General features: G+C 35.8%; 1 long non-coding RNA gene across 1 annotated transcript; it reads right to left on the minus strand.

Moving 5' to 3' along the window:
- Positions 1-14,824: 14,824 nt before the first annotated feature.
- LOC147925411 (uncharacterized) lies at positions 14,825-15,703 on the minus strand. The gene is made up of 2 exons (XR_015583758.1): positions 15,542-15,703; positions 14,825-15,156 (listed from the first exon to the last, which is right to left on the minus strand). It is a non-coding gene; the product is annotated as an uncharacterized LOC147925411 (long non-coding RNA).
- Between the last annotated feature and the right edge of the window lie 434 nt (positions 15,704-16,137).

Below are 16,137 nucleotides of genomic sequence, written 5' to 3' on the forward strand. Positions count from 1 at the left end.
GCTGTAAAATATCTTTTGTGGCTATGTCCTTTTACAAAGTTGTATATAATAGTTGTGTTTTTTCACCATATTTTGTTTGTGTTTTTCCATCACAATTTTTTGTTCTAATAGTTATTTCTTTACAAATAGTTGTGTTAATTTCAATTTTTATGCAGGGGTGGATCCACATTGAGCATGGGTGATGATGTACTTGCACCCTGTTTTAAAAATCCCGGCCTAGCACCGATCACACCCCGTAAAATCGCTAGATCCACCCTTTCCGCCTCGATTAATGACTAATTCCCGCTAAGTATCGATCATCTAATTATGTTTGTCTATTTTGATTATAACCGGCTAAACTAATTACTTTCTGCTTAATTTTTTGTATACGGATTATTTTTAGAGCTAAATATAATTTTTTTTTTTGTTATTTAGACATTTAAATTAAGAGTTTGTCATGTTTTATAATAACTAATGTACAAAATTCTAATGAAAATCGTCAAATTTTTATTTTAAAATTATGTTTTTATGTGTTTATCATAATTTTATAGACATACTAGAGTTTTATATTTTATTTGATGTTTCTTTTTTATCGTAAATAGAATTATACATATATTTAGTACTATATATTTTTATTTTAATAAAATAACCCTAAAACTAGTCTCCGAGTAATCTCTGTTTAATCTTTGATTTTCTCTCTAGGCGCTTGGTCTATCCCGACCGCCTAACTAGTGCCTAGCGATTTTTAAAACATGGCTTGCACCATATGAACATATAAACTGTTTATTTTTCTATTGCTTTTGTAGTTCAGTGGCATACGGTAATGAATGCACGAAGTTTATTGTGAGGCATGACTCGATCCTCGTGTAGAATAATTTTTGGTGTATTTGACACCGACAAAAATTTATATCTTATTATATAAAGCTGGGTTTTGAAAGTTAGCCATTAATAAGATTTTGACATGTGTCAAGTTTATATTAATCTTATATTTTGACATATGTAAAAGTTAATATTTAATAGGAGGGATTTGAGATTACAACAAAAAAACTAAATATTTGGTGTTAAACAATATTAATAATGTAAAAAGATAATTATCAAAAACTTACAAAAATTAATTTAAAAAAAATAATTATAAGGATATATATATATATATATATACTAGATTGGGAGCCGCCCGATGTGCGGGTTTAGAGTTTTTAAAATAAAATTAAATTTAACAAAGAATTTAAAATAAATATTTTTAGTAAGTAAAAACTATCTATAAAAGTCAATAGATACACCGAAGTGTCTAATGTGGTATTTGGTGTAAAAAGTGTGATTCTGTGAAGTTTAGCCGCCCTCGCTCTTGTGAAGTTTGGGATTTATCTCCCACTCCTGTCTCGTCAGAGGGTTTTCCATATGAGTCAGTATACTCGAATTTGGATTTTGTTTTCTGGAGCGATAAGTTAGCTTGTGAAGAGGCGCTCTCTTTTATGGCGGTCATGTTAGCTCCATCTCTGTCTTCGGATGTCCAGATTTCTTCACCTTGTTGTCAGATTGATGGTTCTTTGAAAGCAACCAATTTGCATTCAGGATTGGACTGGTGGTGTCGCGTTGGTGAAAAGCGAACCTTGTTGTTGGGGGCCAAGTCTCTAAGAAGGAGCCCATCCCCCTGCATTCAGAGTTAGAAGCGTTGTACTGGGCCATGGAGCGGATACGTGCTGCAGGGATCGCTTATCAACATTTCGAGACTGATTGTGCTGAGTTACTCACTATGGTTCAGTCCCCTAAAGATTGGCCGTCCTTCTTCAACGTGCTCGATGAGTTCAACTTGCTGGAATCCTTCCAACTATTCTCCATCTCTTGGTTCCCGCGTGCGTCAAATACGAAGGTGAATTGTCTTGTCCATGTTTCGCGTTCTCTTATCTCTGAAGTTTCTTTTGTAAATCCCTTCCCTCCAGCTTGGGCAACTAACCAAGGAATTTTCTTTTTATTTATTGTTTGCATGAAAAAAAGTAAACCTATACACTTTTAGTTAAGAAAATAGTTGTAGATGAGTTCAAATTTATTAAAATTAAATTAAATTTAACAAAGAATATATATTTATATAATTATTTTCGTAAGTAAAAACAATGTATAAAAGTAAAGAGATAAACTTTTAGTTATAGAAAATAGTTGTTTTTTTGCTATAATACACTAATGTATATCCATTTACAAAATTTACATTACCACTTGAAGTGTATTTGTACACACAAATATATTTTACTGTTAATATATACTCATTATTCTTTACTACTACCAACAAATTGTCTTTATGAACATATTAAATAATCTATTGTATGTCTCTTGACTTTAACATTTTTATAGTTATAATAATGCATACGTTAATCTTACATACTCATATCTTATATGTTACAATAGCAGTCGTTTTAAATAAATTATTTGATTCGTGAAAAAAATATGAAACGATTAATTTTTATTTTAAATTATTTTAATCTTTCTTTATGTAAAGGTAAGTATTTACATTTTTCTAGAAACAGTAGTTAGTTGTATAATTTTCACAATCATATTTTTTTTATCTTATATAAAAAGTAATCATTTTTCTTTTAAAATTAGCAACTTGAAATTAAATTCATTTTTTTGATATATATATATATATATATATATATAATTTTCTTATAATGATCTTTTTTTTTATGGTAGGTTTTAAATTTTTACATTTTTATTTTCTAAAAATTTAATAATTTTAGAATTGACATGTGTCAACATCTGAATGATATAATTGACACGTGTCAAGATCTTGTTAATTAGTAATTTTGACATCAAACTTTATATAATAAGATATTTAACAAAATTTGAAATTATAACACTTATTTTTAATTTTAAGTTATTAATTCTATTAAAAAATAGAAATAGGATTAAGGAAAATATACACTTAATTATTAATTCTAAATTTTGTATATACTCACTTCTATATAAACATAGATCGTCTCATATTTTCCATCTAACATAATAATTTATTCAAAAATATTGCTTTCAACTTTGTTCTATTAGTAAAACTTTTTTAATGGAAAGATAATTTTTTCTTACAAAACCAAAATTTTCTCCTACTTTCGCCTTTTTCCATTTGGAATATGTAAGATTAATATGTTGGCCCAAAAAAAAGATTAATATATGCGTCTTCTTTTTCTAATACTGTATTTTTAAATTAATTTAGAATTTTCAGTTTTTTTATTTAATTTATCTTTTCACCTTTGAATTATTTGGGATCCATATATTATCTTGATTATAATTTTATATTATTTCTATATTTATGTCAAATTATATTTTTCAACCTTGATTGGTTTGTCATAGACCTCTTTTGTGTAAACATAATTGTTACCATTCATTCAATCCCAAAGTGAGATAAGGAGTAGAAGCTCATCAACCTAGTGGTTAGATAAAATAGGCTAATCGAACAGAAGCTAACAATAAATATAGATAGATAGATTAGAAAAACATATATTAAAAGACCAGCCGTCGGATATGGATGGGGCAGGAATAGACGTGGGGCCCACTAAAAAAGGTGGGCCTGTGGACATGGGCTTACTAAGAAAGGTGGCAGCCGGGGCGTTCCAGAGACAAATGCTACATCATGGTGTGAAAAACACTTCCACAAATATATTGGAAATTTTAACATTAGTTACTATCAAAGATTTTGCGACGTTTGAAAAGGGTTTTTAGTTTCATTGGTTGTCGAAGCAAGCCATTTTGAAATAGGTAAAAGACGTGAACATATTCTCTCCACACATGAGGAGACAGATCTGAGGTTCTCTCTATGGTGGAGGAGGTTGGACACAAGGTTATCTTCCCGAGGAAGGAAAGTGGAGGAGGTTGGACGCAAGGTTATCTTCGCGTGGGAGGAAGGTAGAGCCAAGGTTCTCTTCATGGTGGAGGAGTTTGGACGCAAGGTTCTCTTCATAGGGAGGAGGGCAGAGCCGAGGTTCTCTCCATGGTTGGTTATACACTATTGTGATGATACATCATTGATTAGTATACTGTGTAATATATTTTTTATTCGAAATGTTTTTTGAGCCACTAATTTAGTAATTAAAAATACTATGCAAAAGTGAAAGTAAAAAGACATATAATAATTGGCTTAATGTGTTCATACAGACATTTTCTAGATGGTGGTTGTAACACCCCCGACCCGTTCTAGGCCAAGAACAGACCGAGAGCATCACATATAGGACGCCCGCAGCCGGCCGACCGAGGTTCCCGGAACGCATCCGATCGCCCAAGCCGTCCAAACACAGATGCCCGTTCCTCGTGAATCATGGCCTAAGGCTTTTCAACCCGTACCGCGAATTGCGAGTTGTGATTAGTCCGGACTAGACTAATAAATATCATCGGGAGACACGAGGTTTTAGAAAAAAACAACGCTTTATTGATAATGTTAAATCGAGTAATACATAATATAAATGAAAACCATGACTTTACAAAGGCAAGGAAATCTACACCGGTTGACCTAACGTCCTTTGAACCCCTAAGGTCTCCCCACTAAGGTTAATCAAATTGGGTAGCATCCTGAGTAATCTATTATTACTCAGAAAGACCGGGATCTCTACTATTAGTATTCCCCAACCCCAAAACCCAAAATAACAATCAACACGCAGCAAACAATGCAAACAACAAACAGGTATACTACAACGAGTATACGCAAACAAGATAATTAAACATGCAACACTTATCTCCTAAGTTGGGCCCCTATCGAATCCATAATATCCCAAGACAATGCCTCCACCCCTAGACACAAAGTCTATAGAGGATATACATTCCTTCATACTACATCGTCATGTAGCGTCCGACCGGGCATGACCCGCTCCGAACCTTCGTAAGCCATAACGTTACGGAGTTACACGCAACGCACAGCAGACGGCGGGATCCTCATGATTCGCCTAATGCATTCAAAATGATACTAACTAACATGCAGGCAAGCAATAATATAACAGTCGGACAGCATAACGGTAATGCGACTAACTGTCCAGCATCACGGCTATACCATCACAATGCTACATCTACCAAACAATCAAGCAACATAACAATAATGCAAGCATACAATCAATAATATAGCCATCAGACAGCATAACGGCAATGCGACTAACCGTCCAGCATCACCGCTATACCATCATGACACTATATCTACGAACAATCACACAAGCAGTATAATAACAATGCAAGAAATCACACAATGCAAGAAATCAAACCATGCAATAAAGCAAGCAAATAACCCAAAAATAATACCCCCTATTATTCTAAGTCTAAAATCCTAACCTCACTCTAAACTAATAAATAAATAAATAAATAACTAGTTAATTTATTAAATAAATAATTAACTAATTAAATAAATAAACCCTATCGCGTACTACCCTACGCGCTTCAGAAACTTACCTTAGCCTAGCGACTAAGACTCCTAGACTCTCGACCTAACTCCCTCGGACTTTCCCCGGACTATCGCTCACACTCTCGGCCACTAAGGCTTTTCTAGTTTGGTTTTGGTATGAAGAAACAAATGAAAGGGGGAGGGGGTTTATATAGGTACCCAAGGTCGGTGGTGGAAGCATGACGTGGCGGATAGGCATCACCGGAGCGCGACACATGTGCGGACACTAATCTTCCTCCGGGCGGCGACACATGGCGTATAGGGACGGTTGAGCTTATCCACAACCCTATCCTTCCCTAATGGATAAGCATGACTTCCGATCAATCCTGGCCGTCCATTTTAGCAACCTTCCTAGCAGCTAACGGACGCGGACGTACGGTACACTGGCGGACGCGGATGGTACGCGGACGGACGCGTACGGCCTTCGGCTAGAGACTGTACCACCATACCAAAATCTAATTCCTCCGTTCGTTTCCAAATTTTCTTTGACCAAAAGCTTTGTATTCGTCCTTAAATACTTTGGCTCAGCTCCAAAAATTACTTCCCCAATGTCTTGATCGGTTCTTGCATGATAGCCTCCCTAGGCCATTCCGCATAAATTTTAGTCCCCGGGGAGGGGTATTACATTCTCCCCCCCTTAAAAGAATTTGTCTTTGAATTCTAAGGCTTAGAATCATCGATCCGTCGTCCAATACTTCAGGTGCAAGTAAAGTTCGGCGAACACATAGCGGCTCGTTTGGTAACGGTACCTAAGCAGCGTCTAGTAAGGGATGAGAACTAATGGCTACAGTATTGGGTGAGATAAATCCCACATCCTCATGGGACATTACCGCAACCAACAGTGATGATCTCGTAGAACCGTGACCACACAAGTTCCACGCGTTCACTCAACCCATCCACACGTCTGGCTCGGTCACCCGTATCCTCGTACCATTCTCACATCCGGTTCCTCCACCACTTGTTGTCGACCACTTACCAAAACTGTCCGTCCGGTAGCCCGTCGAAAGTTAACCGTCCCATCAGGTTTCTTCTGGGGTCTTCCATCATGATCTTCTTGCAACTCCTTTAGATTTTTTGCTGATCGGCTTCTTCAGTCTTGGCTCCTCCCCTTAGACAAGTCTCCAGTCTTCCTTCTTGTGTCGCTTGACTACCTACCCATTTCCACGCGCCTCCCTTCCACACGCCTCAAGGGTGGTTTCCTAACCAAATAGGGTTTCCTAACCTCTAAGGTTCTGATTCAAATTACGATCCTAACATTCTACCTACCCAGACTACCCACAAATAAAACGACCTCTTAAACTAGCACACACACTTGGGGTTACCAATTCCCAAATGTTCCTACTCTTACACTAAGCAAACAAAACAAACAAGCAAGCAAGCAATTCTCACATAACCAAACAATCAAAAGATTAGTTAGAACCCATACTTACCTGTCGCGGAACCTTTTCAGGCCATGAAGGTTTGCGTAATCTAATCCTAAGGGATAATCTAATCCTAGGGTTTAATCTTCTCGCTTAGCTTCTCTTTATGTCTTGCCAATTGCCTCGGTGATGAACAACTAATGGGGAAAGAACGAATTTGTTCCCAAAAATTGTCATCTCTTAGCCCTTGGGCAAGACACCTGCATCCAACATCCAAGGGTAAAACCTAACCCATCTTATCCTATATACCTAACTACCCAAGGACGTACCGGTTTCCTAATTTCCCTTTGCGACTCATTTACTCGATAAAACATTTGAAAAATGTGCGTCCCGTGAGTATGTTGAACCATGCTCTAATACCACTCTTGTAACACCCCCGACCCGTTCTAGGCCAAGAACAGACCGAGAGCATCACGTATAGGACGCCCGCAGCTGGCCGACCGAGGGTCCCGGAATGCATCCGATCGCCCAAGCCGTCCAACCGCAGATGCCCGTTCCTCACGAATCATGGCCTAAGGCTTTGCAACCCGTACCGTGAACCGCAAGTTGTGATTTGTCCGGACTAGCTAATAAATATCATTGGGAGACATGAGGTATTAGAAAAAAAAAACATCGCTTTATTGATAATGTTAAATCGAGTAATACATAATATAAAGAAAAACTATTACTTTACAAAGGCAAGGAAATCTATACCGGTTGGCCTAACGTCCTTTGAACCCCTAAGGTCTCCCCACTAAGGTTACATGTAAAACAAATTGGGTAGCATCCTGAGTAATCTATTATTACTCAACAAGACCGGGATCTCTACTATTAGTATTCCCCAACCCCAAAACCCAAGATAACAATCAACACGCAGCAAGCAATGCAAACAACAAACAAGTATACTACAACGAGTATACGCAAACAAGATAATTAAACATGCAACACTTATCTCCTAAGTTGGGCCTCTATCGAATCCATGATATCCCAAGGCAATGCCTCCACCCTTAGACACAAATTCTACAGAGGATATACATTCCTTCATACTACATCGTCATGTAGCGTCCGGCCGGGCATGACCCGCTCCGAACCTTCGTAAGCTATAACGTTACAGAGTTACACGCAACGCACAGCAGACGGCGGGATCCTCATGATTCGCCTAATGCAATCTAAATGATACTAACTAACATCCAGACAAGCAAATATAAAATTCGGACAGCATAACAGTAATGCGACTAACTGTCCAGCATCACGGCTATACCATCACGATGCTACATCTACCAAACAATCAAGCAACATAACAATAATGCAAGCATACAATCAATAATATAGCCATCGGACAGCATAACGACAATGTGACTAACCGTCCAACATCACGGCTATACCATCACGACACTATATCTACCAACAATCACACAAGTAGTATAACAACAATGCAAGAAATCACACAATGCAAGCAATCAAACCATGCAATAACACAAGCAAATAACCCAAGAATAATACCCCCTATTATTCTAAGTCTAAAATCCTAACCTCACTCTAAACTAATAAATAAATAAATAAATAATTAAATAATTAATTAAATAAATAATTAACTAATTAAATAAATAAACCATATCGCGTACTACCCTACGCGCTTCGGAAACTTACCTTAGCCTAGCGACTAAGACTCCTAGACTCTCGACCTAACTCCCTCGGACTTCCCCCGGACTATCGCTCACACTCTCGGCCACTAAGGCTTTTCTAATTTGGTTTTGGTGTGAAGAAACAAATGAAAGGGGGAGGGGGTTTATATAGGTACCCAAGCTCGGTGGTGGAAGCATGAGGTGGCGGATAGGCATCACCGGAGCGCGACACATGTGCGGACACTAATCTTCTTCCGGGCGGCAACACATGGCGGATAGGGACGGTTGAGCTTATCCACAACCCTATCCTTCCTAATGGATAAGCATGACTTCCGATCAATCCTGACCGTCCATTTTAGCAATCTGCCTAGCAGCTAACGGACGCGGTCGTACGGTACACTGGCGGACGCGGACGGTACGCAGATGGACGCGTATGACCTTCGGCCAGAGACTGTACCACCATACCAAAATCTAATTCCTCCGTTCGTTTCCAAATTTTCTTCGACCAAAAGCTTTGTATTCGTCCTTAAATACTTTGGCTCAGCTCCAAAAATTACTTCCCCAATGTCTTGATCGATTCTTGCATGATAGCCATCCCTAGGCCATTCCGCATAAATTTTAGGCCCCGGGGAGGGGTATTACAGTGGTAAAGAATATATTCGTAATATACAATATATTTAGGTGTAAAAAATACGTTTGAATGGTAACATACATAAATGATTTGTAAATAGACAAAAATATGTATATTATAGCAAACATAAAACTTATAAATAACGTACAACAAATTTTAATATATTTTTGTAAAATTTAATTTAATTTACAAAACTTTAAACCGCACAACGGGCGGTAATCTATATTCAATTAGAAAAAAGTAGAAACTGAACAAATATTTCCTCCACAACAATAAATCATAAAACTTGAATAATACATCTGATTTAATAACTTTAATAATATGATAAAATCTTTTTATTTTTTTGTAAGGAGTAGATAAAAATCTTATTAATATTGATACCAAAGAAAATAGGGTTCTTATTAGTACTGAAATTAAATCATATAAAAACATAATCAGATAATAATCATATTATTATCTGATTAATTAAAATAATCAGATATTTCATTTATATTATGGGCCTTACTCTACATTTAAAATGTGGGCCTTGATTACATGTTCAAATAATCGTTATTATTTTGATCTAAATTTGTCAGAACTTATTTTGACGAAGTAGCTAAAATCTCCCCCTCAAGTGATTAATTGATTTATATAATACATCATTTTCAAATTATTATATTTTATGCATTGGAATGAACATATTATTTCTCTTACACATTTATAAAATCATAAACTGATCAAATTTGACAACATTAAAAATATTGGTAAAATAAGTTTTGCAAAGTTTAAACTTTAAGATTACAAAATAATATTTTAGATTATTATTTTTTAAAATCGATTATATTGCGTAAAGATCCATTTATATAAAAATTGTCTAAATATCTGTACTTGTAATATGCTCACATTTATGATCTAGTTAAATTTAATTAAAATAATCAAATATATAATCAATACATGATACATAATCAATTTTAGTCAAACTCCACATTAATCAAATATGAATTCCAACTTTAACTTTTGATATATTCAGTTACAGTAGTTTTGAGATTCTGTCCATTTTGAAAAGATAATAAAAATAAATGAAAATATCTCTTTAATCATATATATATATATATATATATAGATCCAATTAAATAAAAATAAAGTAGAAAAGTAGATAAACAACCCTTCACAAAAAAAAACTAAGAAACCATAGAACACAAATTTCTTGGTATATATAATGGGTATCACAAAAAGCTCTATAACTGTTTTACTTGTAATAGTCTTTGACAATTTCGTTTTCTTCTTACAACATTTTAGCGATACCACGTATGTTCTTTCTTTTAATAGATTTTTTTTTTTTTTTGCTGTAACATCCGTCTTCCGGAATTGTATTTTGGGTTGTGTTGAATAAACTAAATGAGTGCATTTTAATTAATTTCTCTTTAATTATCCGTTTATTAAATCTTGGTTTAATTAGATTAAACCAAAAACCCTAGACTTTGTTTTAAAGTGTCGCCTCCTTGGTTTTGATGGAGTGTCGACGTTGGGAGTCACAGAAAAAGAGAGAGACAGAGGGCCTTGGTCGATTTGGTGTGAATAAGAAGGAGAAAGAGATCAACAAAGCTTTGTCTTAGAAAGAAGGAGAAATAACAGAATCGTCAGGGTTTGGGAGAAGGAGGATCCGACTGCTCAAATCGTTTCGAAAGGTATTGATTTTTGGTAGAGTTGTAGCTAAGATATTTTTCGTACACTCTCCTTTTTACATATGTAAATTTGAGTTAATATTCTAGGAGATATCGGCAGTTTCGTGGAGCGTTTCTTCTCAGTCGCAGATTGAGACCAGCAGATGTTTTGGGATCGATTGCGGTTTCACCTGAGATCTGATCGTGCTGAAATTTTGTGGGAAGCGCCCTGACGTCTAGGGCTAGCGTTTCAGGGGAGGGATTTGATAGTTAACGGTTGGGTTTTATTTTAGGGTTTCGTATTTGAGACTGTTCCTTTCTTACGTTTCTGTCCAGTTTTACTTTATAGTCGTTTTTGGTTGTGTGGCTTGTTGTAGGACATTTTTGCACTGTTTCAGAAGTGAGGAGAGTCTCTCCTGGTTATATTTGTTGTTAGAATCAGCTTGTTAAGGTAATGTGTAGCGTGGAATCATGGCGATGAGGAGGAGGATGATCTAGGGTCTAGGTTGTATTATTGGTTATGTTATTTTGTTGTTGGAACCTTGTTAGAAGTATGCTAGGTTGCTGGTTTTTAATTGGTTATAGTTGATATGGTATTTATATTAAATTGGAGGTTGTTTGGTTTGTCTTCCGCTGTGCATGTTTATTTGTTGTTGGTTTATTGTTTGGGTTATCATTAAATATAATGGGGTATTTAATTATATTATTATTATTAAAAAATGGGTCGACTTGTTTCAGTTTGGTATCAGAGCTCTTACGGTTTAGGATGGTTAAGTGGATGGTTTAGAGCGGTTTAGGAATTTAATTGGGGGAATAATTTTCCTGTTGTTTGATGCATGATGTTATTGATAGAATTGATTATGAGTAGTTAGTCAGTTTGCATGTGGTATGGAGTTCTAGTATCATCCTCTTCGAGCCTTCAATGAGATGCCACGGTAAATTGTTTGTGTGTTGTTAGTTGTGTAGTGTTTTTAGCTTCTGTGCCGAAGGTGCAGTTGGCTATTGACAAGTTGTTGGAAGGTGGGGGATCACGCCGGTATCGAGAATACTGTTGGCGGTGATTTGTGAAAGTGGATGTGTTGTAAATGGATTCCCAAAAAGTTAAGATGGAGATTAATTTTGGATTTTTGTTTAGGGACTTGTGTGTTAGGTGGAAAAGAAAATAGGTCGGAAATTCTATAAATAGAAAGTTTCCATAAATAGAAAGTTTTTAAAAATAGAAAGTTCTATGAATAGTTAGGACTTGTCTATTTTTGGAAAGAGGATGTGAAATGCTGGAGTTGCGGGAATGTTTAAAGGTTGACCTGAAGAGTGGTCATAGATGAGATGATCAGGTCTCATGTATTTTTTTATTGGTGATGTCACGGTGAAAGGATAATATGCGGATTCTAAAAATGGGAAGTTTTATGAATAGTTAAAAATTACCTATTTTGGGAGGTGGGTGGATAAACAGCCTTGATGGCAGGGATGTTTGTTGTTGGCCTGAAGAGTGGTCGTGATGGTGGTGATATTCCAGAGAGGGAATATGGTGGTTGGTAGGACATTGTGATGTTTTAAGCGAACCACGAGAGGTAGTTCCAATGGGGAGATCCTTAAACACGTTAGGACTTTTTTCTCATGAGGAGATGATTAGTTCTCCCGGAGAGATGATTAGTTCTCCTAAGTGGATTATCAGTTCCCATGGTGCACTGCGGGCTTGACGGGTTGCAACCTTGAGAGCGGCAGAGGAGATGATTAGTTCTCCTAGGGGATGATTAGTTTCCCAGAGGGGATGAGTAGTTCTCCAGAGGGGATGAGTAGCTCCCCTGGTACCGAGATCTCGAGAGTGACGATCCGAGAGTGAGACGGTATCGCTCGAAGACGACGGTATGAGAGTGCTGGTGGTGCAGTTCGAGAGTTGCAACCTGAGAATGTATGAATGAGAGAGCAAACAATGTCTAGAACGTGGTTATGAGCATAGTGACTGGATGTAGACCTTGGAGGTCGGGAGTGATCTCGTGTTTTGGGTTGTGCTGACTAGTGGGGTCAGGGTTATGTGGACCGTTGGTCACAGGGGTGTGCGGACAGTTGCGACAGTTGCATGGAGAAACCTTGGCTGACGTTGTTCAGTCAAGTCGGTGGATTTGCGGACCGTGGTGACAGTTGCACGGAGGTCCTTGGTGGATGGACGATGTTGCGGGATTCGAGGACGAATCCTTGTTGGTGGGGAAGAATTGTAACATTTGTGTTCCGGAATTATATTTTGGGTTATGTTGAATAAATCAAATGAGTGGATTTTAATTAATTTCGGTTTAATTATCAGTTTAATTAAATCTTAGTTTAATTAGATTAAACCAAAAGCCGACTTTGTTTTAAATTGTGGCCTCCTTGGTTTTGATGGAGTGTCGACGTTGGGAGTCACAGAAAAAAAGAGAAACAGAGAGCCTTGGTCGATTTGGTGTGAATGAAAAGGAGAAATAGATCAACAAAGCTTTGTGTTAGCAAGAAGGAGAAGGAACAAAATCGTCAGGGTTTGGGAGAAGGAGGATCCGACTGCTCAAATCGTTTCGAAAGGTATTGATTTTTGGTAGAGTTGTAGCTAAGAGATTTTCGTACACTCTCCTTTTTACATAAGTGAATTTGAGTTAATATTCTAGGATATATCGGCAGTTTCGTGGGACGTTTCTTCTCAGCCGCAGATTGATACCAGCGGGTGTTTCGGGATCGATTTCGGTTTTACATGAGATCTGATCGTGCTGAAATTTTGTGGGAAGATTCCTGACGTCTAGAGCTAGCTTTTCACCGGAGGGATTTGATAGTTAATGGTTGGGTTTTAGTTTAGGGTTTCGTCTGACTGTTCTTTTCTTATGTTTATGTCCAGTTTTGCTTTAAAGTCGTTTTTGGTTGTGTGGCTTGTTGTAGGACGTTTTTGCACTGTTTCTAAAGCGAGGGGAGTCTCTCGTGGTTATATTTATTGTTAGAATCAGCTTGTTAAGGTAATGTGTAGCGTGAAATCATGGCGATGAGGAGGAGGATGATCTAGGGTCTCAGTTGTATTATTGGTTATGTTATTTTGTTGTTGGAACCTAGTTAGAAGCGAGGGGAGTCTCTCCTGGTTATATTTGTTGTTAGAATCAGCTTGTTAAGGTAATGTGTAGCGTGAAATCATGGCGATAAGGAGGAGGATGATCTAGGGTCTCAGTTGTATTATTGGTTATGTTATTTTGTTGTTGGAACCTTGTTAGAAATATGCTAGGTTGCTGGTTTGTAATTGGTTATAGTTGATATGGTATTTATATTAAATTGGAATTGGTTTGGTTTGTCTTCCATTGTGCATGTTGATTTGTTGTTGGTTTATTGTTTGGGTTATAATTAAATACTAGGTAACAACCCACACATAGTGTGGATAAATCAATTCAAATAAAATTATTATGTAGGATTTGATATTTGTTTTTGTAAAATAAATATGTAAATAATTCTTTATATTGTTTTGTTCAAATTTACGTTTATTTTTATATAGAAATATGTTTCACACGTGAAATATTTGAAAGTAAATAATAATTTTAACGCGGTGAAAAAACTTGTATGAAATTTATTTTAATAAAACATGAATAATTATTAAATTTTAAAAGAAATTAATTTTTGTTTTTTAAAGAAGTATAATATAGTTTCAAATTAAATGACTACAAATAGTTGAATTTGTTTAATAAATTTGTATTTAAAAATGTAATGGCATAGATAATAGGGTTTAGTTGCTAAAATGTGCTTCGAACTCTCTTGCGACGACTCATCAGTATTTTTTCAAAAGTGTTTCTCTATTAATATATAGGGGATTATGAGGTATTTAATTATATTATTATTATTTTAAAAAATGGGTCACGTTTGTTTCATTTGGTTACTTTCCAATTACCCTTGATCACTTCAAAAGCAATATTAATATATGTATAGAATTATATTATTAATGTGGAATTGTATATATGTGCAGTGGGAGGATCTGGTCCATGCATTTTCAAATGTGGAGGTTTATTGGATGATCATGCATGTTCCCATGACTGTAGTTTGAAAAAGGGTTACAAGAATGAATCTTGTATCGGAAATCCTCCACGTTGTTGCTGTACCTCTGAGGCCACGACTACCTATATTCATAAGTAATTGGCAACTTAAGCTTTTAAGTTATAAGTTCTTGTAGTATGTGATTTTATATATAAAAGGTTAACTTTCTTAATTGTTGCTTTTCAGTTCTTGATAATATGAATGGACAAAAATAATGAGCTAATTAAGAGATATAAAGAAGATAACACATGCACTCTCCTCCCCCAACAAATTATATTTGTAAGCCAAAGTTACTAGCCCTTCAAATATATATATATATATATATATATATGATTCTCAACAGAAACGAAGCAAGATGTATCTTAAACACCATCATCTCCTCCTCTAGCATCTCAAGTCAACCCCAAATTCTGGTCTCCAAATCTTCTATTAGATGAGAAATTTCCTGAAATTCTAAAACAATGAATTTCATTCTCTCTTTCAAGGAAATTAAAATTCAGTAATGCTTAATTTAATCAAAATATAAGCAAAATTTAAACAAAATATAAGCAAAATATAAGCAAAAAATAAGCGATTGTACAATTTTTTTTAACTTTCTATTGTATTTTATCTACAGTATTAATCAAACTTCTCAACATCTAAGATTCGTCCAATATGAACTGTCTTATACATATAAATACATTGAGTTTTTGAGGTTGACCCAAATATAAACAAACAAATAACAAATATCCGTTGATCTTTCTTTATCACTCATCTATTAAAAAAAGAACTATCAAGGCACTGATTTTTGTAAGAAGAATGAAAATTTGAAAATTGTTATCAGCTTTTACCTGCGTCTGATGAGCTTTAGAACAATAATGATTAAAAGAATCATCCACGACTATCGCCCCACTTAAAGAAGAGGTTGAGGAAGAAGAAGATTACGAGAAGAGATCAGAGGTTTTGTAAAAAGGCAAGTTGAGGATAGAGAAAGAAGAAAAGAATAAGAAGATGGTCTATTTTGTGAGAAAGATAAATCTAGATTGGCTCGTTGATTATATATTGGGAAAAATGTCATTAAAATCCCCAAGTTTATGTTTTCGTTGATTTTAATCACGAAATCTGTGTTTGGAGAAATAAAACACTAACTATATGTTAACTTCAAAATAAATCCTAAACTTTCGTTGACTTAGCCATTTGAGGCACCACGTTAAGTGGTCAAACGGGGCAATTAAACGAGGTTGATTATCCGTTAACGATTTCCGTTTATAACAAAACGACGCAGGTTCTATATCTCTAAAACCCCTAAATTGGGAATCGATTTCTCATTTCCCCCAATTGACAAACCCTAATTTCTCATTTCCCCCAACTTCAATTATCCCGATTGTTCAATTTATCTCTCTTATTCGATTTATCTCTCTTCTTCGATTTCTCTCTTCTTCTTCGA

The sequence above is a fragment of the Camelina sativa genome, chromosome 16 (assembly GCF_030686135.1).
Source record: "Camelina sativa cultivar CO46 ecotype springtype chromosome 16, ASM3068613v1".
Classification (NCBI taxonomy): Eukaryota; Viridiplantae; Streptophyta; class Magnoliopsida; order Brassicales; family Brassicaceae; genus Camelina; species Camelina sativa.